Source organism: Phyllostomus hastatus, unplaced genomic scaffold (assembly GCF_019186645.2).
Source record: "Phyllostomus hastatus isolate PE091 unplaced genomic scaffold, TTU_PhHast_1.1 phas_scaffold_39, whole genome shotgun sequence".
Taxonomy (NCBI): domain Eukaryota; kingdom Metazoa; phylum Chordata; class Mammalia; order Chiroptera; family Phyllostomidae; genus Phyllostomus; species Phyllostomus hastatus.
The window spans coordinates 23,975,845-24,000,930 of record NW_025334028.1 but is presented as its reverse complement, the minus strand read 5'-3'; the positions used below and the strand labels follow the sequence as shown (position 1 = coordinate 24,000,930).

General features: G+C 36.5%; 1 protein-coding gene across 3 annotated transcripts in view; it reads left to right on the top strand.

Annotated features, from left to right (window-relative positions):
* PPP3CA (protein phosphatase 3 catalytic subunit alpha) overlaps window positions 1-25,086 on the top strand; it is a 312,138-nt gene that overhangs the window by 102,677 nt on the left and 184,375 nt on the right. The window contains exon 2 of one of the 3 annotated variants that reach the window (XM_045820034.1): window positions 14,165-14,274. The exons of the other annotated variants lie outside the window; for them this stretch is intronic. The gene's annotated coding sequence lies outside the window, so the exon portion shown is untranslated. The remainder of the gene's footprint in view (window positions 1-14,164; window positions 14,275-25,086) is intronic. 3 annotated transcript variants of the gene reach the window in all.

The window sequence follows — 25,086 nt, the reverse complement described above, 5'->3', positions numbered from 1 at the left end:
TTAACACAACAGCAGGCCTCAAAGTGGCCACACATTTCACACACACACAATTATCATGTCTACACTGATTTAACTTTCAGTTTTTCATAGAAAGTGATATATAAAGGTATTTTTGTTTACATTAAGACTAAAAAAAGAATTTTAACTGTAAATAACATAAATTACAAGTTATTTAGACTTGTAATTTATTGGTAATTAGTTAAGATTTGCATATTTTTGACTAGAAAAAATAGATGTCTTGCTTCTTCCCTTTGAAAATCCTTCTAGTGGTCTTGGATGGGCTTTTTACTCTCTTGTATAAAAAAGTGGCCTGGAGCTTTTGTTTTCACATCATTGTGAATGGCCACACTTGCTATGACTTCACTGGCTGAAAAGGACCAGAATAAGAAGTAGCATCTCACTGGCCTCTTCCTTTTTAAAAAAACATACCAGTATTCTCGTGTGTGGATTGCAGTTGATATCTCTCTCTAATTGGGCATTCCTTTGTGTCAGATAATCAATAATACAACCTTTAATGCTAACTCATTCAGTTTCTATTACATGCACATTTGCTGAAAGTGAATAAAACATTGATTCTGACATAAAACATAGGTACTTCTTTTAAGGAGAGTGTTCTCTAATTGGAAAAGACAGAGGCCAAATGTAGGATAGCGTGAATGGGAAAGGGTTGATGGGAGATTTCATGGATGAGGTATGATTTGTACCAGGGTTTGCAGACTAAGCTGGATAGACTTAACTGTATAGACAGAAGAGGCAGAGATTGTCAGAGAGACAACATGAGCCACTGGGTTGGGAAAGAGTTGAGTACAATGTTCCTGCAGGCGATCTGCTGCATCAGGAGGGAGAGAAAGCAATGGGAAATGTGTAACTGTGGGTTTCCACGAATGAGAGAGGGGATTGAAAGCCAGAGGAGTGTTTGGAATTGATACATGAAAATAGCATTTCCAAAGCTGCACCATATATTATGTTTTGAAGAAAGAATGAATCCCTTGATCAAATAAGTATGAGATATGTTAGATTAAAGAAAGGTAAACTGATTTTTGTACTTCAAAACTACAGATATTTTAATATGTTAATGTATGTGGTAGAATTCTGAGAGGGATATATAGCAAACATATATACCTAGTTGCCCACGGGTACATTTTTCCCCCCTTGGGATAAGTACATTTAACAAGAGACTGTAGTAGAAAATAGATGCAGCCAGTACAGGTTTTATTGAAAAACACATATTGAATAGTGTTTTGGGAAGATAAGTAATCTAGAGATAACCTGGATAAATAGAAGAGTAAAGAACAGAAGCTCTTGAAATGCTTTAGGAGAGGGTTGAAGACAGCCTGAGCTAGGGTGGTGGCAGTGATTTTGGAGGATAAGAGGTAAATTCAAGACCTTTTTTTTTTTTTTCAAATAAACTAACACCCTACAAGATGTGGTAGTGAAGTGAATTAAATGAAGTGATGGCAAAATATAGTGATTGAAAGCAATCCTCGTCACTGTTAGTGATAAAGAGGTAAACATTTAGAAAGCAGCCCTCGGTATTCTGTCAGAGGGTACTGCAGGTAAGGTGGGTGGCACCACTGGGACTGAGCCAGCAGTGGAGAGGAGCTGGTGCTGTGTGGGGGATGGTGGGAGTTACACAGGAGGCAGGTAAGTGCAGAGGGAGACTGAGACTGCAGGGGAGGGTGGGGCTCCGGGTTGGAAGCTGTCCTTTACACTGTGAGCCTTCTCTTGCTGTAATCAGACTGCATATCCTTTTATTTTTTAAAGCCTTGATGTGAAGGCATTTTAAAAAACCCATTCAAATGAGAAAGGAGAAACTACTTACCAATCTTATTAAATTTCACAAGATTTCTTTGAAATATATGCAGGCCGACGGTTATGATAGTCCAAAATCATAGGTAGAGTCAGCTTTTTACCCTCCTCTTTTCTTTTTTTTGTCAGTGATGTGTCTAAAATTATGGCATAGCTTGGAAATAATTTTAAATAGTTTCCTTTAAAGCCATTTTTTAAAAAATGGAACCATACTTTAAACATACTGGCATCTTTAAACATTTACAGGTGCAGAATAGAGAGCTCTGATTTGGGGCCAGTTTGACTTGAAAGCTCATGTTTAATTGATTCCATACTTCACCAGACTGGACCATGTATGGTACAATTTCAAGAAACTACTATTAAAATATTTTAAACTCTTAAATTATAGAATGTGTGTGTGTTGCATCAAATAATTGGAGCCATTCTGTATTGTTTTCCTATGTAGCTTTGGTGTGTCCCCATGTATGGGAGCTGTTAGCTTCTCTCGTGTCTGCCCGGGGACAGCATTAATTGTGCAGTTAGTTAGTCAGTCCTCATTAGCACGATGGTGGGGACACTATTTCTCACTTCCTCTTATTTCAGGGACTTAATTAAAACTAGCGTGCATGTGCTCTCAGTAGAAAGTGCTCTCAGCGCTCCAGGTGGTGACTTCTTTGTAGTCTGTTTTCAGGTTGTTCAACTTGCAGGTTGAAGAGGTTAATTATATAGCCTCCCTGTTTCGCTCTTTCATTAAATCACAAAAATTATTAAGCAAAAAATAGAGGAACCTCTAGAAATGTATAGCTCTAACTTTTGTGTGTTGGAGAGTAGACATTGTCTGGTGGTGAATAAAGATATGCATGTTATTGGAAGTTGGTCTGTGACTTCTCTACAAAATGCATTTTCAGAAATAAAATTGTGTAGAAAGCATGTTTTAAAATAATACAACACAACTAAAAATCAGGTACAGTCATGCATGCTTAAGGATGGGAATAATGTTCTGAGAAATGTGTTGCTAGGCTGTTTCCTTGTGAGAACATCAGAGCCTACTGTTCCTAGGCTGCAAGCCTGTGCAGTACATTACTGCACAAAATAGCTTGAGACTGAATCCAGAGCACGTGAGCACATGTTGTAATCGGGAGACACGGCACACGGGAGAGGTGCGCGGCTGCCGCCAGTGTAATGACATGCCTTACCGTGCGACAGCAAACTTTGTTTTTAATAAGTAGAAAGAGTACACTCTAAAATCACAATAAAAAGTATGGGCTAGTAAATGCTGAAACCAGTAACATTATTAAGTATTATTTACTGTGCATAACTGTATGTGCTGAACTTGTATATGAATGCAGTGTAGTAGGTTTGTTTACACCAGCATCTTATAATCACGTGAGTAACATCACTAGTTGATGGGAACTCTTCAGCCTGATGTCCTCCGTGCAATCCCTCACGGACTGAAATACTGTTCTGTGAGCACATGACTGTAGTTGAAAGGCAGAGTGACTGATGTATTCCTCTAGCGTCTGGAATGTTACCAGTATTTGGAGAGGGCAGAGGGAAGCCTCCATGCTGTCAGTTAAGAGACTCACGATCCAACCATCAACTGTCATGAGATAGAACATTTTTGGTCCTATAAAAAAATACATCAAAACCTTACCTAAAATCAAAACTGTACTGTCTCCATTTGAATTCACTTTTAGTCTTTCAAGAATTAAGAGTTTTGAACTGGAAAGTGGATTAGCCATTTCTTCATCCAAGATTCAGTGAATAAGAACAGGGAGGATTGGAAGGATGAAATAAGCACTCGGGACCACACAGGTGTGAGGGAAACCCTGGGATTTGGTTCAGGAGGTTTAACTCTCGGTCAAGACATACTAACCATACACTTATTTTCACAGCCCTGTGGTGTAATTCAGTGTGCTGTTTCTCAGAGCTTACATAGGCACTTCAGAACAGTAATGTTTTCTACATCCCGATGTTTGTGAGGCATGTGCTGTGTCCGTGAGGGTGTGTGCACATATATATACATGTGTGTGCATGCATCTGCTTAGGTATGGTGTAGGTGAGTCAGGCTGCTGCCTGAAAAAGATTGACAGGGATGGGAGTTGGGCAATTTTAGGAAGATGAGAAGGAAAAAAATAAGATTCTTTCAAGCTGTGTGTAGGTTGTAAAGATGGGGATAAGAGAAGATGGTCTTGCTTTCAATGTTTTTTAAACTTTTGAAGCACTCTGGGTTTAGAGACACAACCATGCCCACCACCAACCTTTCCGCTCCCTTTAACCCAGCAGCAGTCCACTGCACAGGTGTGCTGCACTGCACAGGTGTGCTGCACTAGTGGGTGACAGATGAGAGATTCATTGGCACAAGGAGCCCTTGCTCAAGGCATCAGAAACACAGGTTTCAAAATTTAATTCTGAATATGACACACAGATAGCCTGGAAAGCATATAAATCCTTGATGTAAGAAATAGATGGAGAATCCAGTTTTACTGTTTTTTATTAAACTTACATTTTTCTTACTGAACAATCTCAAACACATGGAGGTAACTTCATTTCTATTCTCTGCTGTATAAATAAAATACTAACTTATCTAACTTGTTCTCTGGCACTTGTCTTCTCAGAATTTGATCCTTCCCTTTATCTTCAGACATTTTTAATTCAACTAGTAAGCATATTATTAGCTTTCAATGGAAAATAAGTGGTTTTTAAAACATGTAATTTTCAGGCTATCTCACATAAGTATTTTTTTGTATTGATTAATTTTAAAAATACTTAAGGTTATGTGTTTAAGTGCTAGTCTCTCCACATTCAGCACCTAATACAATGCTTATTGCGGTCAGTAGCAAATAAGTTGTGAATGAACCAATGACTAAACATTCACATAATCTAGGTGTTTCTACTATGATTTTTTGTTCGAGAATTCCACATGTGTAAGTATTTTCATATCTAAAGAAAACTATTATACTTAAAATATGCAATTATCAGTAAATCTGGTATATGGAGAACAAAGTACTTTGAAGACAGAGAGAAGAATGGAATAAGGAGGCCATATAACAGAGATGATGACTTTGAATTAGCTCCTGAATATAAAAGAACTATGACTGTGTAGCACAATTAACTATACTTGAGAACTATATTTAGTATAAAAGTATATTTAATCCAAATATACTTTTTGGTCATGTACTTGTAATGTTTGTAGAGATATACTTACTTACCAATTTATCACTGAGGATATGTGTTAGTGAATTCATTTTAGTTTAAAAGCATGGTTACCAGACAGATGTTTAAAAGATTGAATGGAGCCCTGGCTGGTGTAGCTCAGTGGATTGAGCATGGGCTGCAAACCAAAGCATCGCAGGTTCGATTCCTAGTCAGGGCACATGCCTGGGTTGCAGGCCACGGCCCCCAGCAACTGCACATTGATGTTTTTCTCTTTCTGTCTTTCTCCCTCCCTTCCCTCTCTAAAAATAAAAAATAAATAAAATCTTAAAAAAAAAGAAAAAAGAAGTCACAGTTAAAAAAAAAGATTGAATGGAATCCTCCACTTATAGACTGAGTTTTAATAAATTATTTAGCCCTGTATTGTGAATTAGGTAATTTTCTTTATCTGTAAATAAAGATTTATAAATGAGGTAGATTCTGATAGTAGAGTCTACTTCATGGGTTTTTGTCAGGTTAATATTTGTGAAGTCTTTAGAACAAACAGGGCCTGGCAAACAATAAGCACTGGACTAATACTGTGAATTATTATAGACTGCTAGAACGTCCCAGAATGTAATGTTAATGTAATGTTACATATTGAAGTAGTTTGGTGATTTGGTGTTAGGTTTTAAAAAAAGTTCTTTAACGATGTTCAGTCTTTCATCAACAACTGTTTGTAGAGCATTGTCCTGTGTCAGAGACAGTAACGCTGCCTCTGATGTCACTGCTACCTTCAGTCTGTCTCATGTTCTCACATTTACAGAGCCCTTCCCCTTGTCACCTTAGGTGGTTTTCCTGTCAGGACTATGAGGTAGCTAAAAGAAGGATTGGTACTGCCAGTTTATAGATGAAGTAACTTCTCATGGGGTGCAGAGATGTGCCTAAACACAGGAAGACAAGCCTAGCCCATTCCTTGTTCTCTCTCTGCCCACCATCTCCTTGTAGCAAGAAGCTTGCTTACATTCCCATGTGGCTTACTGTTACCTCTAAAGGTTTATATGTGGATCCGTTGGACCTAGGGCAAATATCCGTATTAGTTTGTATTTTTCTAAGGTTAAACCATGTAAGTTCCACCCATTAGGTTTCTATAACTTAAAAAAATTTTGAATATTATAAAACTTTGCATTTGTAAATAAATTGAAAATATTTGATTTAGTCACAAACATTTTAATATTTTTGATGTTTATTTTTATTCTTTTGTGTCTTTGGCTTATCCAAATCCTACTTTTAAATTTTTTTTATCCTATTTGCATTTTGAACTTCCATCATTCCAGATTTAAATTCAAAGACCAACACAGAAAAAAGTCTGTAGAAGAAGAATAAAAGTAAAGCTGCCCATCAGACATTTAACGGGCCCCTCTCTAATAGATTTGATTGAATTGATTACTCTAGCAGTTCACCCAGTGGAATAAAAAGCGTAAGGCACTCAACATTTAGTTATAAATTTATTCATTGCTAAGAGCCACATCCCATTAATTTTATGTAATTTGGTAATTCCCAGTAGCTGTAGCTGAAGTTTGTGGTCCTTTTTGGTGATGTACAGTGATGTTCTCTAGAGAGAGGAACACTCTATTGTGTATATGAACTTTAAAGGGCCAAAATACTTTGAGAGCATTCATAATCTTAACTGTTGCTTTGTGCTTGCTTGTACTCACACTTAAAAATGCCGTCCTCTGCTCATTTTCTGAGCACAACTGTGTATAGTACTGAATTGTAAAACAATGTACAAGCAAGTTGTTCTTGTGTTCTGGTTGCTACCCCCAAAAGCCGTTTCTGCAACCTCCCTTTACTGTAAATCTCCATCATCAAACTATTCCAGAAAATTATATTAAAGTCAGATCTAGCTGTAGTCAGTGTACAGTCCAATGTGTTTGAATCCGCCACCAGAGGGAGGCTACATTTTAACTATTATTGTATCTAAAGATTTTGGACTGGTTTGGCGTGTGGATACAATCCCTGTTGCCCTTGATTACCCAAAGGAGTGAGGACGTTGAGGAGTTTGGTTTAGCCAGTGTTGGGATTCCAGTTTCTCCTTGTCAGTACCTGTTCTGAGTATAAGGCCTGTGGCTGCCTTCATATATCTTCATACTTTATCTTACTATGAGTATGAATGGAGAAGAGTTGGGAAAGCAGAGGTGAGTCATTAAAATGATCATCATTTTTATCATTTTTTCTATTTACTAATGAGTTGGTATTTAGCAATTTTTCTCATGTTTATCATCTACTTTTCTTTATCGCTTCTTGCTTCCAAATTGTGATAATTAGATATCCTAATGCTTTCTGGATCCTCTCCTTTATCTGGGTAGAATTGTTTTCTCTTGGAATTGCTTTCCTTCTCTTTGTAAAGAGAGAATTTTATTTTATTTTATTTTATTTTTTGCTTGTTGGTGTGTTTGTTTGCTTTAAATTAGACTATTGAGATTTTGGCATCACTGAGACAGAAAAAGGGAATAATCAAGGGGGATATCAAAATATTTTAGTACTTTAAGGAATGATACTGAACAAAATATTTAAATTCTGTTGGAAAGTATAATTCAGTGAGACCGTCACTTTTTAAGAAAATGATTTATTTATTTGCTTATGCCAAAGAGTGAGATGTTTCTATTTGCATACAATAAGGTACAAGGGAGGACAGGACAATCTAAATTACATGTGTAGCCTCTTGCTGTTGTTGACAGAAATAAACTTTGTTTCAGGTTCTGCTTCTGGGATGCAGTAGTTCCTCACCATATGTAATCTGACCTTCAGTAAACTTTGAATAGTGTTCATAGATAAAGCAAGTTAACTTAATTGTTGGAGTTAGATGTGTATGTCTCAGTTACACTAGGGAATACTGGCAAATGGGAAGATGGTTGCATTTTAGTTTTGATCCTAAAAATGATGAGTCATCAAAGTGCCAGTAAAGCAATAATTGTGTAAGACATTCAAAACATCTTAGGTCAGGGAGAGACTTAAGTCTCAGAAGACTAGTTGAGAGGTAGGTGATAGGAGGATATATTTGAGAATATAATTCTAGTTTTTGGTGAACAGTAAATTTTCTTTTTACATCCATTAAAATTGAAGAGCTTCCCACCAAAACAATTAAGATTCCAGCTTGTGGTCTGAGATAAATATTGATTTTTGAAGTAGAAAAACTGTAATTTTCGAATCAGGCTCTTTAAGTGATGCACTTTAAGACTAAATAGTCCCAGGGGAGTTCTCTCTTTCTCTTTCTCTCTCTCCCCCTCTCTCTCCCCCCGCTTCTTTATTTGAAAGAAAAGAAGCTTGAATGTATTTCTCTAGCCTCCATTTTTAGTATTTCTTCTTATTTTTTATCTTGGTACTAAAACTCCTTATATATCAATTTTTCATCACTTTATAAAATAATAAAGTTAGAATTATACTAAAGAATTTATAAGCTGCTCTTGTAATTTAAAAATAAAATACTAACTTGTCTTAAAGAAACTGAGTGTTTTATTTCTTGAATTTAAATGATTTTTGTCTGTAAGTAAATACTAGATTTGTTCTTATGACACAAGTAACTGGGTGTATAAGTTTAAAAGAAATGGACTGGCTGAAGACACCTATTTTAACCATACATTATTTTTTCCATAAAAATAGAAATAATTTTCTTGGTATTCCTATAGAACTAATGTTACCAGCCGTTTAATTGGTTTCTGGTCTTAGAGTGAAGAACATGATGTTAAATCAGTTCAGGTAGTAATTATTTGTGTTTGACAACATTAAGTAAAATAGGGAACTGAAATGGTATGACTATATTTTTAAAGTATATGCACAGTTTTATTATCACTTGAACTGTTGGCTGTGCTTTAAGCATGTGCATTTTATTCTGAGAGGAGGTTCGTATGGGTCTAGTGGCAAAATCATTCATTTGTTCTACCAGTATTTGTCGGATGATGTCTTAGGGTGAGTTGCTGGGAAACAGTCTGAGACTTGTTTGCAGGAGGTGAGCACAGTCAGGATCAGTGCCTGTGGGGGACTGAAGAGACTGGGGATTGGAAGAAGGCAGAAGTTGAATTATGATGCAGTTACAATAGAGATGTCAGCCGATCCTGTGGTGAGCTCTGGAGGTGGGATGGCTCTTCACAGTTGTCCTGGGTTGGAGGCAAGGGCCTTCGCTGCCCTTCGTTGGCCAGGACAGTGATGCAACCTTGAATAGTACAGTTATGAACAGTCAGCAGCCTGTACTACTGGAGGCTGGGGGGAGGGCCTTGATTCTGAAAAGGAGTCCTAACTGTAGGATTGGGGTCATGCCCTGTCGCATCTTGTGTAGCTGCCCACTAAGATTCTGACCTGGAGGCACTAGAGGCACCACGCTCAGCAAAAGCAAACGTGCATACCCTGTTCTTTTAAGAAGGTGATGTCTAGAGTGGATAAAGGTGCTGGAATGGAATATTACTTGGCCACAAGAAAGAATGAAATCTTACTATTTGTAAGAACATGGATGCAGCTAGATGGGATTTTACTAAGTAAAATAAGCTAGACAGAGAAAGACAAATACCATATGATTTTACTTACATTATAATCTAAAGAACCAAATAAACCAATAAATAAAACAAATGGACTCATAGATACAGAGAAAAAAGGGGTGGGTTGCTAATGGGATGGGGCTTGAGGATTGAGTGGAAAAGGTGAAGGGATTAAGAAGTACAAATTGGTAGTTACAAAAAATAGTCACCGGGATGTGATGTGCAGCATAGGGAACATAGTCAATAATATTTCAATAACTGTGGTGCCAGGTAGGTGCTAGACTTCACAGGGGAAATCACTTCTTCAATTATATAAATGTCTAACCACTGTGCTGGTGATGGTCAAGCTACAGTAGTCCTTATACAATCTCATTACTAGTTTGCTTTCTCTGATAAATGTATATCCTGTATTATATTTTTCATGCTATTTTATATGGGCATTGTTTAACTATTAATAACTGAATTCCACATTAACATCCAAGCCCTCCACTCCCCAGAATGCTGGAGAAATGTAATGCAGATGGTTTGTCCAACACAATGATAGTGTTACATTTACCTACTTGTGGAAAAACCTCACTGTATGCGCATCAGACTTGATTAACGGAAGTTGGAGTTGCAGTTGTGATATTTTCTGCTGGACTTGAGGTTTCTAGGAGATACTATATTTTCAAACTAATAGAAAAAGGATATCCAATATGGGAAGACTTCTAAAGCTGATTTTTAATAACTTAATTAAAAGAATAATAACTATTGTTTCTGAATATAATGACCTGATTGCCAAGTGCTTTATATGGATTATCTTATTTAATTATTATTAGCCTACTGTTCTAAGAGGTTTACACAGATTATGTGATATAATCTTCCTAATATCTTTATGAAATAAATCTTATTATTATCTCCACTTTACAGGTGAGGACACTACAGCTAGTCTCCACAAAGCTAATAAGCAGAAGTGCAAAGGTGAAAAAAAAATGGCATCTTGAGCCTAGAGCTTTTCTTAGGGAAATATTGAGTATATTTATTTGAAATGTGTTGGTAGTAGAGAATCAGGGACAGTTGAGAAAATGTTCAGCAATTCAGAGAGAAAGAAGCAACTTAAATTTTTTTCTCTTGCCTTATAAAGATGGTGAAATTTAATAAATGCATTAGGCAAGGGTTTGACCACCATCAGTTCTCGTATTGCTCCCCAGTCTCATTCCACACTTGGCGAAGAGAGAGCTCTCCTGCTGGATCGGTACTGCCTGCCTCAGCCCTTCAGTGCCTCCCTGTTACACGTGAAATGTACATTCTTTGGAGCTTGCTTCTTCAACAACAGCTGGTGTCTCCACCCCAGACCCCTTCAATTTTGCTCAAGTCAACAAGGTTTCTTTCACTTCTCCTAAATGCTAAGCTCTTTACCACTTCAGTCTTTTGCACTTGCTATTTTCTATGCCTAGAATGTGTTTCCTTCTGCTTTTCACATGCATGACTTTTTCTCATCCTTCAGATCTTGACTGAAATGTCACTTCCTCAGCAGGGCTTGTCCTGACCATACTATTTAAAGTTGGTTTCCCCTGTTGCTCTCTGTCTTTGTACCCCATTACCTTTGTAGCTCTTGTCTTCATTTGTAATTATACTACTTGTACCTTAGGTTATTTGTTATCCAGAGCCCCTGCAATACTGCAGACTCCATGAATACAGGGCTGGCATCTATCTTGTGCCCCTTGTTTTGGCAGGGCTTGGCCCAGTGTCTGGCCGAGTCACTGTCCTGTGGTGCTGGAATGAATCACCAGGGGTGGTAACGTAGTGGTCTTTGTAGTGAAGCCGTGATGAATTGGACTTGCTTACTTGCCCTCCTGTTTTACATTTAAAGATAGAACACAGAAATTTACACATGGCAAAAGCTGCCAATTTTGTTTGAAAGTCATGTGGGCCCTGAACAGTGCAAAGGGTATATTATTGTTAAAAGAGCTAAAGTTCATTTTAGTTAAAAGTTCAGGTGTATTACAATATGTGACAACAGTGAGGAAAACATCTTTCCAAGTATGAGATGAGATAATTTTAGCCAAGTTAGCTGTCAAATGATTATAATACTGTGTTGCTTTGGGGTCAGTCTTAGTATATGCTAAGTTACTACCCAGACTAATCTGATTTTTCCAACTGGGTTTAAAATAAAGTTCACAAGTATTTATTATTGATGTTTCTTTCAAAAAGACAAGATTTCAATGGCCATAATAGGCTCCATTAATTAAACATGTTTACTGAGCATCTACTATGTGCCTAGGCACTTATTTTTGGTTTAGGGATATGGAAGGGAAACTTAAGCAACCCCTGTCCTCATGAAGCTTATAGTCTAGTGAGGGGAGAATTTTTTAATTGGCAGTCATTGGCCATTGCAGGTGTTTTTTACCTTCATGTCAGTGATGAAACTGAATGCACACATGGTATGTCCGCATCGTGAGTGTAGAATTCTGATATTACTTATGCACATACAGGTCTGGTGACCAGCTCACAAGTCTGAAGTGACAAAGATTGCAGCTAACTGGTAGGGAGAATGGTCGACCTCAGTAGCGTTAGTTGAGTCCAAAATAAGATGCTTTAAAAAGTAATTTTCATTACAATTTTTTATAAGGCCATTCAGCCCCACACTCCAGATGAGCTGGATAGACATATCTTGTTTTAAAAAGGTTTTGTTCTTAAATTGTATGAACAATGTGTAATTTGGGCAGCTTCAGTTCAGGTATACAATTTTTAAAAGTTTTACTATTTTGAAGTAATATCTCAAACAGTATCTTTCATGCATCAATAATTTATGTTAAAAGGCCAATTTTCTCTGTTTTATTCATTAGTTATATATGTATGATTGGAAAGTTTGTTGTAAACAAAGCCTGTTTGCAGTAATTATTCATGAATAACTCTTCACATTTCTTCTAAACAGATTAGTCCTTTACTTCTTCGATAATTTTAGAATATCATTCCTTTGTGATTTCAACATTAGGAAACAAGCTAGAGGAGAATTTTCTTTGCAGGCAAAAAGATATGATTAAGTAAATGGTAATCAGGCCACACTAATATTTATTTTTGTACCTTTTTTACTCTGAACAAGTAAATTTCTCACTGCCTTAACTTATGTTAAAAGGGACAGGCTTTCTATTACTTTTAAGACTTTGCCAAGAGTTTAGTACCACTTAGTGATATAATAAGTAAAATTTGATTAATGGGTTTACCTAAGTTAAAGCCTTTAATAAAAAAAGACCCCAAAATTCCTCTGTTAGGACTTCACAAATTTTAATTTGGGTTACTTAACAATTTAGTTGATTTTATTTATTTTTCTTGACTTTTAAACTCACACACAAAGGCCTGTTAAATTGGTGACAGAAAGTGAAAAGTAAACATTATAGGCTAAATACTCCAATTTACAGAGTGGATTTTCCAAAACCTTTTAGAGTTTATTTACATTTTCCTTAAAATATGAAAACAAAATAAGGAGTATTCTGAACTGTTTTAAAAAATAAAACTGTGAAAAACATACATGTTCTTTTTTAAATGTTTTTGGTTTAGTTCACTGCTCTATAAAGAGTCACTGAAAATCTCATTTTCAGCTTGCTGTGTCAAGTAGGGAGAACAGGAGGTCCCAGTGTAGGGTGCTTTTCTGATCTTAGTATGGAAAGACCTGAATTGGGAAAGCTTCCTTGTCTGTGTAGGCAGAGTAGGGTGGTTGGCTATGCTAATGTCAAGTTCAAAACCCTTACCTGGTATTCTTCCATTCATGTTTCCAAACAACCATTCTTACTATATATTTTAAAGCTCTTTCTAATATAAATTTTCAGAGATTCTTTATACTTTCAGTATTGTTCTTAGATTTACTTATTAGGAAGTTGGTCTTTTTTTTGACAGCAGACATAGATTAAAACAAGTCCACATTTATGTAGTTCCCATTAAGTTTAGATAATTTATTTTAAGGGAGGGCAGCCTAACAAGTGACAATGATTGTTAAATAAATAAATAAACAGAAAATGATAGATAATGAGGCAGTACTTAACTGAAGAATGTCATTACGGTGTTTCATGTTGGTGACATTGCATGGAAGCTGAGTATCAGTTACCACTGAAACCCTTTCAATGACTGAAAGAAATAGCCTGATTTTATTTCACTGGTAGATTTAATTATTTAAACATACATTAGTAAGTGTATATAGCATTATTTATTACTGAGGATTTCTTTTCTGTTGGAATATCAGGATATATAATTAAAAATGGAATATCAGTTATTATTAAAATGGATTTTTTCAGAATAAATAAAAAATAATAATATTTTTAATTTAAGGCCATGAAACTAATTTAAAACTTAAGGCTTTTAGGAAGGAGGTTTTATGTAGAAATTAGAAAGTAGTAAGATATTCCTTTTTTTATGAATCTGATCATTGGTATGGCCAAAAAGCAATTGTAAGGAGAGCATGTAAAATTCAAATCAGTATTTGCTTTACTTGTGGTCAGTCATATGATATTGAGACTAAATACTGACTCATATATGAAGAAATTAGAAGAGATCAGAAGGTCAAAGGCTCCCAACAAAAGATTAAGCATTTATTGTTACTGTGTATGCTCTTGGTTATTTTATTTGGGCTCTTAGTTTTGTTACTTTGAGTAAAATAACTATAATATTTTGAAGAAAAAAAAAAGACTCCAGCTCTACTCAGTGGCCAAAACTTGTATCTTAAAAACTGGCAGGCTATATTAAAGATGCACGCCATTGATCCCAGGAGGAAGCAGACAGCCCACTCAGCACAAGTCCTCATTACTGCTGGAAAAAGTAACTCAGCACGCCGGCCCTGCTCGTGGTGAGTCAGTGGAGCCCTGTTCATATACTGACAGCACTTTTTTCTTTTTAGGAATTACCCTCCATCTCTGAGCCAAAGCACATGGCAGTAAGGCTCAATTAGGTATCAGTGTTGCAAAGAGCAAAGGCTGATATATTAAGTTTGAATTACTAATTCACTCAAAAATATTAAGTATGGTTTACCTTAGGTGCTGAGGTGATGGTAGAGGTCAATCTGATATGGTTCTTAATTTTGGAGAGCTTCTGATCTTATAGAAAATGGGAAATATACTGAAGTAATTTCTTTTTTAGCATAGAATGCTGAGTTAGACAGGTAAACTGAAATAGGACTTGAGAGGAGGGAATACTTATTGTTGGGAGGGCATCTTTTGTTTATTCAACAGTGTGCTTATCACTATGTTCTAGTAGGAATTTTTAATGTGAGATTTTAATTAAGATTTAATTGCAGCTCTGATTGATCCAATAATCCATTGAAAATTTATTGAACACCTGAATAAATGAGGTATTTAAGAAAATAAGGGATAATTAACACACAGATTGTTTTTTAAAGTAAGTCATGGTCTAATCAAGGGAGAAAGACATGTAACAAGTATTTATAGCAAGATATGATAAGTATTATAACATATAAAGGAAATAATTTCTTGCTTGTGGTATGTTACATATGTGCTTTTAGATATATATATTCTCTCTCCCATATACATATGACTATATATACATGACTCCAACACTTTGATATATATATATATATATATATATATATATATATATATATCAAAGTCTCCAACACTAGATTTAGTTCAAATTGGAAAATATCAGCCACATTATCTAATTAGTATAGCTAGTCTTTATTTGTCAAATTAATAAGCTAAATCAGACTTAACTTTTGGTTAGAAAACATGTGATTTTGTTTTTCAGTCTAAATAAACTATGCCTCCTTCCCCAAGCATCTAATTTCTGATTTATTTATCAGATGGACTGGTAGGTAAATAGTCTGACCAACAGATAGCTAACAGGCATGGAGTCTTGCCGTGAGTTAGTGGCTGCCATCCACATTTCCCACCGTGCTCTTACACAACTCTCCCTCCAGGGAGTAGACTAAGTCGTCTCCAATTGCTTGGTGCTCTGGAGGTTTTTAGACCCTGGACTTATCATTGTAAAACCTTTTTATAAATACAGATTTTATTTATTTATTTTTAGAGAGAAGGGAAGGGAGGGAGAAAGAGAGGGAGAGAAACATCAATGTGTGGTTGCCTCTCACACACCCCCAACTGGGGACCTGGCCTACAACTCAGGCATGTGCCCTGACTGGTTATTGAGCTGGTGACCCTTTGGTTCACAGGTTGACACTCAATCCACTGAGCCACACCAGCCAGGGCTCATTGTAAGATTTTTTTTCCTAAAGATTTTATTTATTTATTTTTAGAGAGGGAAGGGAGGGAGCGGGGGTGGGGGGGGAGAGAGAGAGAGAGAGAAAGAGAGAGAGAAAGAGAGAGAGAGAAGGAGAGAAACATCAATGTGCAGTTGCTGGGGGCCATGGCCTGCAACCCAGGCATGTGCCCTGACTGGGAATCGAACCTGTGTTACTTTGGTTTGCAGCCCGTGCTCAATCCACTGAGCTACGCCCCCCAGGGCTCATTGTAAGATTTTTAAAGTGGAGAAGGACACTTCTTAAAAAAGAAGGCCAGAGGTGTTGGTGAGACAGAAGAACCAGCGAGTGTTCAAGTATAGCTTTAAGAAAGAGGAGATTTGAGAACTGAAGATTTGCAAATTGAATCAAAATTATCCAAACTCATGTGCATCTTAGAATGACTTTGGCCCTGGCTGGCGTAGCTCAGTGGATTGAGCACGGACTGGGAACCAAAGTGTCCCAGGTTCGATTCCCAGTCAGGGCACATGCCTGGGTTGCAGGCCACGGCCCCCAGCAACCGCACATTGATGTTTCTCTCTCTCTCTATCTCCCTCCCTTCCCTCTCTAAAAAATAAATAAATAAAATCTTAAAAAAAAAAAAAAAGAATGACTTTGTGCTTTGAAAATGCTTCATGAAAGGCTATAGAGTATGAGTAGGATTTTTCTAAATGAGGGAGGCGGGGAAGGGAGACAGTTCAAGGAAAGGGACAGTTCACACAATACCTAGGAAGTCATGAAAAGAACATGCTGTATTTATGGAAAGTAGAGAGCCTCATTGTGACTTTAGGTGATGTTGTGGGAGTGGCAGAAGGTGAAGCCAGAGAACTGATTGGGTTTGGTTTGTGAAAAACTTTGCATGTTCCTCTGGCCTGTGTGGCTCAGTTGGTTGGAGCATTGTCCCAGAACCAAAGGGATGCAGGTTTGATTCCCAGTCACTGAATATGCCTAGGTTGTGGATTTTGTTCCCGGTCGGGATGTGTACCGACCATCTCCTGTCTGGGCACGTACACGAGGCAACCTATTGATGCTTCTCTCTCTCTTTCATTGATGTTTTTCTCTTTCCTGTCCTCTCTCTCTAAAAAGCAATGAAAAAATATCCTCCAGTGAGCATGAAAAAAAAACACAACAACTTTGCATGCTATTAATCTCTAAGTTAGATCTTACATAGGCAGGCAAAAGGGAAATAGTGGCTTTTCAGATGGACAGTACTGTTAAATGCAGATAATGTACATGACAGAGTGAGGCTTGGAGGAGAAGCTAGAGTGGAATACAGGAGGCAGCCAGGTGAGAGATTTCATGCATTCTAAAATAAACATTTTGTCTTACATTTCTGAAATTAGGATGCATTTTATAGTTGATGGAAATTATGAATTAATTGGCAGTATTTTTTGTTTCTTAGAGATCATAAGATAATGATATATTTTAAAGTCAAATCTGAATTTCAGATAGAAGTGGTGCAGGTGTTAAAAGCAGCATCTTCGAGTAGGGATGGATGGAATTTCAGAACTGTTCCTGGGGAGGAGAAGTCTGACTGATACAGGGCCTTGTCCTTCAACTCACGATAAAAGGTTTCTAAAGATTAGAATTTAAAGTTTAAGAATTGTCAAGGTACTTTGATTAAAGTATTTTATAACTCAAATCAGTATGATTTCGTGGAAGTTGCATTATTTTTTTAAATCAATTTGTGGTTGAAAAAAAATAATGGAGAAAAATGTATATCAAGACCAGTGATAAATATTTTCAAATATAGATTGTTTTTTTCCATTTAGAATGTCTGTGAGTGTCTTTTCATCTTTTTCCCTTTCCTTGGGCTTTTTCTTCCTTCCTTTCTCTATTTGTTACCTTCTCACTATCCCTTGCCCTTTTTGTCTGGGCAAGCAAGCACTGTCACTGCGAGAGCACCTACCTGCTTTTTCATTCCCTACTTTTCTTCTCCCTTTTTCTGCTGCCCTTTTTACCTGCCTTGTGGACAACACTGGGAGTAATACATAATACTGAAGGGAGCAATTAACTCAACATTTGGCCCAGGGATTATAGTGGAGGCTAGACTGACTTGTGACTAACTCCTAAGGGCTCAATTTATATTAATCAAAAGCCATTTACGTTCACTTTCTTCACTTGATAGCATGCTGCCAAACTCCCTAGTTTAAGTCAAGGTTTACTTTTATGAAGAATGAATAGATCAAAATAAGAGACAAATATAATTCTTAAAAAGTGCCAGTTAGAGAGAAGAGGGTCTAACAGAATCACAGTTTTATTGGAATGTTTATCTGTTTCTCTTGAACTTGGCAAGTGAACCCTGAAGACCAGCCAGTCCTGCAGGGAGGACTCTGCAGTAGCATGGCTCCTAAGGAGGTGCTGGCTTCCTAGAACTAGCCTAGAAACTCCGCTCCCTTCCTTTGCGACTGGATATTTGTGATTCCATGCAAAGCCTCCAGGCATCATCTCCAAAATGTATTGTTTTGTGTACATGTAAATCATGTATAAAAAGTGAATACAAATCTTACTTCTAAAATTATTTTACCCTTTAAGCATTTCAGTGTGTTGCTTATCCGTTATTCATTTTTTAGATTGTCTTGAATTATTTTTCCATTGGTCCTCAAAAAGAAATTGTATTTTGTACCACTCTGCAGCACATATTTGGAAAGATAGTTGTTTATCAGACTTAATTTATCATTCTCTTCTATATTTCAGCTATTCGCAAGCTAATATAACATTACCATAGACATGGCATATCACTTCAGTGCTGCTGAGTGAAGTGGTGGGTGTTTACATGCTGGGCGTCTCGTCAGAAATGGGTTCCCCAAAGAGTCCCTTGCACTTTGTTAACTGGAAAATCAAAACCAATATTGAATGGGGCAGCACTGACAGGACTTTTCTGGAGACGTTATCTTTGTAGAGTTTATATCTACTTCGAGGTTTCCTAGTTAAATGGTTCTCTCCTACAGCAGGTACTTGCTGCCGCCTGTTGTTCCCTGGTGATTAGTAAACTGTCCTTTGTAAAGGACACTGTTTTACCAGAGATAGAATTCACCTCTGTTAGGGTTGCCTGGCCTTCTCCTTGTTCCAAAGATTAAATATTTAATAGTTGGATCTTTGTGAATTTTAGCAAGTGCTTCTAACTCACAAAAGCATCTTTTGAAAATAGTCCTTTGTCCTGAAGGTTTTGTTTTTTCATATTCACATGGAGAAATTTTGTTTTGATTTCTCATTACCTAAATGAAAGAGTCCTAACTTAAAACAATTTGAAAAGATAAAATGTAAAACTCTTTATTGCATAGTGTGTTTAATCAAGGCTTATTATGTTATTTAAGTGTTTGGGTTTTAAGTTTCCATCTCTAAGGTTGGAAGGGTTTTATCTAAATCGAGTTCCATTGTTTGTACAGATTTTTACATACACTGTGGCTGCTGTCTGTTCGTAATTTTGAATTGGGATTTAATTCTCTTAAGACTTTTATTATTCTCTTAAGACAGATATTAGCATTTCAGTAATTTCCACTCAGAATTTGAGATTTTTATAGTCCTGTAGCAGGGTCTCTGGAGGTATACACTGAAAGAGTAGCCTCATGCTTATTTCCAGAAGAATTCCCTGGTTAAATGACCAGAGGGAATTCTTATCTTGAAAAACAAACCATGTTCTGGCTCCCTTGAAAAACAAGTGTTTTAGATATTTGTTCTCTAGTCAGAAAAGGGAGGTTTCATTTATTTATAATTAATCATATTAAACTGTATATTCTATATAACTTAACCTTACTTGGTCAAGTGCAGCTTTGAATCATTGCAGAGAGAATCCCCTGGAAATGCCCTTTGTATGACAAGAAGAATCGTGTTTACTCTCCTCGAAGCACGACTAGTGTGATTAGAACATAAGGAATAGAAACTAGAATTATTTATCTATTCTTCCATTTACTCAGTTAATCAAACGAATACTTATTGAGTAGTTTTGTGTGAGGTGCTAATCTAAATATTGACCGATACATAAAGTATTTCCTGCCTTTTCAAAAATTTCTCTATAGAGTGGGAGATAGTTGGTGAATAATTGTACCATGATATAAAATAAGACCACATAATCCTGTATGTAAAACAAGAGGGAAGAATTTGTAGATTATGGAGAGAAAGCAGTGATCAAACAGAAGGGAAAGATTCTGTTGAATTTTAAATTATATATAACCCAATTCAGTCTCTTAAAATATTGCAGAACATTTATTTTCCTAAGAGAAATTAAGTGTGGTTTGAGGTTTCTTTCTCCCCACGAGTGTGGAGTTATTATTAAGTAATATAATTTATGTGTGTGTATAATATAAATATATATAATAGGTAAATACATGTCTTTGTGTATGTATGAATGTGCATACTTATATACCATTACTCTGTAGACATCTGTAGTTTCAACATTAGGCTTATCAATAGGACCATGTTTATTTTACTTTTGGAATGTTTATTTATAGTAGACTCTGATTTATTATAAAGGAAATCTAAATCTTTGTAGCTTTGATTACCCTACACCACTGTCCATAACATACAAAAATAATCCTACTGAACAGGCTTGTAAGTTGTATGTCTATTGTTGTTTCCCTACCTGAGGTGCTTTTTTTTTTTTTTTTTTTTAAATATCAGTATGTCCCAAGCATTTCTATCAGAAGGTGCTTTGGCTGCAGAGGTGAAAAATGTGAATGATCATGTTCTTATGGGTTGTATGAGAGACAGAGCTCTTTGAAGTCAGGCTTTATATGAAAAAATCATGCAAACATTTCACCCTCCAAATATATGTGTTCGTTTTAATGCAAAATAGACCTTTTCAAGTAAGATCTTTGAGTAAAATTGATGCTTAAGAAAGCTGTACCAGGTTGTAATAACTTCCTAATAACCAAGTGCAAGAAACATGGAAGCACATTGGGAACTTTAAATTGGTGATATTCAGATTGATGAGTTCACTGATTTACAACTTGTTTTTGCTTTTTTGACAGTTGTGTAAAGAGTCTTTATAGAGACTCATTAATTTAGCAAGATGCTTTCTGATATCAATGGTTCGCTGCCTCCGACTTTGGTCATTATGTTACAGGTTTTCACTATCAATCCCAGGAAAGCCTGAGCAGTCAAAACATGTGATTGGTTCCCAAGTATACATATCAAGATTTCAGGAGGTTCTAATTTTTTTTAAATTATATTTTTATTGGATTTTTTTCATTACCATTTAGTCCCCTTATACCTACGCCCACCTACACCCCTGCAATCTCCACACTGGTGTCCATGTCCATGAGTCTTTTCTCCTCTTTCTTCAATCTCTCCACCCCCTAATACCCCCTAATCTCCCTGTCTGTCATCTTGCTTTCTTGTCAGTCTGTCTCTATTTTGCTTCTTAGTTCAGTTTGTTCATGAGGTTCCATGTCTGAGTGAAATCATAAAGTATTTGTATTTTTCTGACTGGCTTAGGAAAATGTTCTCCAGGTCCACCCATACTGTCACAAAGGAAAAATTTATTCTTTTTTATGGTTGATTAATATACCATTGTGTAAATGCCCCATAGTTGTTTCATCACTCATCTACTGATGGACACTTGGGCTGTTTCTATAGATTGGCTATTGTAAATAATGCTATAATTAAGATAAGGGTGTGTATGTTCTGAAAAATTATTTTGGGTTTCTTTGGATATATTCCCAGAAGTGGGATCTCTGGGTCAAAAGGCAGATCGATTTTTATTTTGTGGAGGTATCTCCATGCTGCTTTTCACAGTGGCTGCACCAATCTGCATTCCTACCAATGGTGCAGAAGAGTTCCTCTTTCTCCACATCCTCGCCAGCACTTGTTGTTTGTTGATTTGTTGATGATAGTCATTCTGACAGGTGTGATATGGTATATCATTGTGGTTTTAATTTGCATTTTCCTGATGATTAATGACATTGACCACCTTTTCATCTATCTATTGGCTATCTGTATGCCCTCTTTTGAGAAGTGTCTATTCAGGTCCTTTGCCCATTTTTTAATTGGATTGTTTGCTTTTTTGGTGTTGAGTTTTGTAAGTTCTTTATAAGTTTTGGAAATTAATCCTTTATCACATGTATTGGCAAATATGTTCTCCCATTCTGTGGGTTGTCTTTTTATTTTGTTGATGATATGATTTGCTGTGCATAAACTTTTTAGTTTGATATAATCCCATTTATTTATTTATTTTTTGGTTTTCTTTGCCTGGGGAGATATATCTGATAAAATATTGCTATGAATATGCCAAGAAATTTGAAAACCTGGGTGAAATGGACAAATTTCTAGAAAAATAACAATCTTTCAAAACTGAACGAAGAAGCAGAAAGCCTGAACAGCTGACAACAGCTGGTTAAATTGAAGCAGTAATAAAAAAAAATTCCCGGCACACAAAAGTCTTGAACCAGACAGTTTCGCAGGAGAATTTTAGAAAACATTTAAGGATGAGCTAACCCCTGTCTTTCACAGCCTATTCCAAAAAATCCAAGAAGATGGAAGACTCCCAAACTCTTTCTATGAAGCCAGCATCATCCTAATCCCAAAACCAAATAAAGACACAACAAAGAAAGAAAATAGGCCAATATCGCTGATGAACATAGATGCTAAAATCTTCAAAATATTGGCAAGTCACATCCAGCAATACATTAAAAAGATTATACACCATGATCAAGTGGGATTCATCCCAGGGATGCAAGGATGGTACAATATTTGCAAATCAGTAAATGTAATACATCACTTAAACAAAAGGAAAGACAAAATCACATGATCATATCGATAGATGCGGAAAAAGGATTTGATAAGGTACAGCGCCCATTTATTGTAAAAAATATTCAGCAAAGTGGAAGTAGAGGGAGCATTCCTCAACATAATAAATGCCATATATGAGAAACCTACAGCCAGCATCATACCCGACGGGCGAAAAGCTTTCCCACTAAGATCAGGAATAAGACAAGGATGTTCGCTTTCACCACTTCTATTCAATATAGTGTTAGAAGTCCTAGTCACAGTGATCAGATAAGAAAAAAAAAATAAAAGGCATCCAAATTGGGAAGGAGGAAATAAAACTGTCACTGTTTGCAGATAACATGATAGTGTACACAGAAAACCCTATAGACTCCACCAAAAAACTACTCGACTTAAGTGAATTTGGCAAAACAGTTGGATACAAAGTCAATATGGAGAAATCAAAGGCATTTTTGGACATCAACAATGAAATATCAGAAACAGAAATCAGGAAAAAATTCCATTTGCTGTAGCAACAAGAAAAATAAAGTACCAAGGAACAAACCTAACCAAGGAGGTAAAAGACCTGTACTCAGAAAACTACACAACACTGAAGAAAGAAATTAAAGAAGACACAAATAAATGGAAGCATGTACCGTATTCATGGAATGGAAGAATTAACATCATCAGAATGTCCATACTACCCAAAGCAATTTATAGATTCAACACAATCCCTATTAAAATACCACTGATATATTTTACAGACATAGAACAAATATTTCAAAAATTTTTATGGAACCATATAAGACCCCAAATAACCACAGCAATTTTGAGAAAGAAGAACAAAGTAGGAGGGATCATAGTACCTCGTATCAAACAGTACTACAAGACCACAGTAATCAAAATAGCCTGATACTGGCATAAGAACGGACACGTAGATCAATGGAACAAAATAGGGAGCCCAGAAATAAACCCATGTCTCTATGGTCAATTAATTTTCCACAAAGAGGGTAGAAGCATAATATGGAGTAAAAATAGCTTCTTCAACAAATGGTGTTGGGAGATTTGGACAGCTACATGCATAAAATTGAAAATCGACCACCAAATTACACCATACCAAAAATAAACTCAAGATGAATAAAAGACTTAAATGTAAGTCATGATATCATAAAAGTCCTAGAGGAGGAGAAGAGAATATAGGGAGGAAAATCTCAGATACTCCACACAGCCATATTTTCACCGATATGTCTGCTAGAGCAAGGGCTAAAAGGAAAGAATAAACAAATGGAACTTCATCAAAATAAAAAGCTTCCATATGGATAAAGAAAACATCAGCAGAATTAAAAAGGAACCAACTGCATGAGAAAATCTATTTTCATGTGATACCTTAGACAAGGGTTTGATCTCCAAAATATGTAAGGAACTCACACGACTCCACTCCAGGAAGACAAACAATCCAATTAAAAAATGAGCAAAAGACTAGAATAGACAATTCTCCAAGGAGGGCATACAGAGGGTCTAGAGACATATGAAAGCATGCTCAACATCACTAGCCATCAGATAGATGCAAATTAAAATTACAATGAGATACCACTTCAGACCAGTCAGAATGGCCATCATAACCAAATCAACAAACAATAAGTGCTGGTGAGGTTGTGGAGAAAAGGGAACCCTAGTGCACTGTTGGTGGGAGTGCAGACTGGTGCAGCCACTGTGGAAAACAGTATGGAATTTCTCAGAAAACTAAAAATGGAACTGCCTTTTGACCTGGCAATTCCACTATATTGGGAACTCTACCCTAAGAATCCTGAAACACCAATTCAAAAGAACCTATGCACCCTAGTGTTCATAGTAGCACAATTTACAATAGCCAAGAGTTGGAAACAGCCTAAGTGCCCATCAGCAAATGAGTGGATAAAAAAAACTATGCTACATTTACACAATGGAATACTGTGCAGCAGAAAGACTGAAGGAGCTCCTACCCTTTGGGACAGCATGGATGGAACTGGAAAGCATTATGCTAAGTGAAATAAGCGAGGTGGTGAAAGACAAATACCATATGATCTCACCTATGAGTGGAACCTAATCAACAAAACAAACATGCAAGCAAAATGCAACCAGAGACATTGAAATAAAGAACAAACTGACAGAAACCAATAATGGGGGAAAAAAGGGCAAGGGTTGTCAAGGAACATGTATAAAGGATGCAGAGACAAAGCCAAAGGGAGGTAGGGTCAAGGGTGGGAGGTGGGAATGGGTGGAGTGGGGGGGGAGTGGTAAGGGGAAAATGGAGACAACTGTATTTGAACAACAATAAAAAAACATATTGCTATGAGCAGTGTCCAAGATTTTGCTGCCTATGTTTTTCTTCTACATTTTTTATGGTTTTGGGTCTAAATTTTAGTCTTTAATCAATTTTTGAATGTATTCTTGTGTGTGGTATAAAAAGGTGGTCTAGTTTCATTTTTCTGTATGTATCTGTCCAATTTTCCCAACACCATTTATTGAATAAACTATCTTTACCCCATTGTGTGTGCTTGCTTTGTCTGTCGAATATTTTTTATGCCAGTACCATGCTGTTTTGATTACTATATGACCTTATAGTATATAGTATGAACTATACTTCTTTTGAGAAGTTTTGCCTACATGTGGATGTGTCATTACAACTCTGATGGAGAAAGGAAGGAGCTGTGTGTGCGTGTG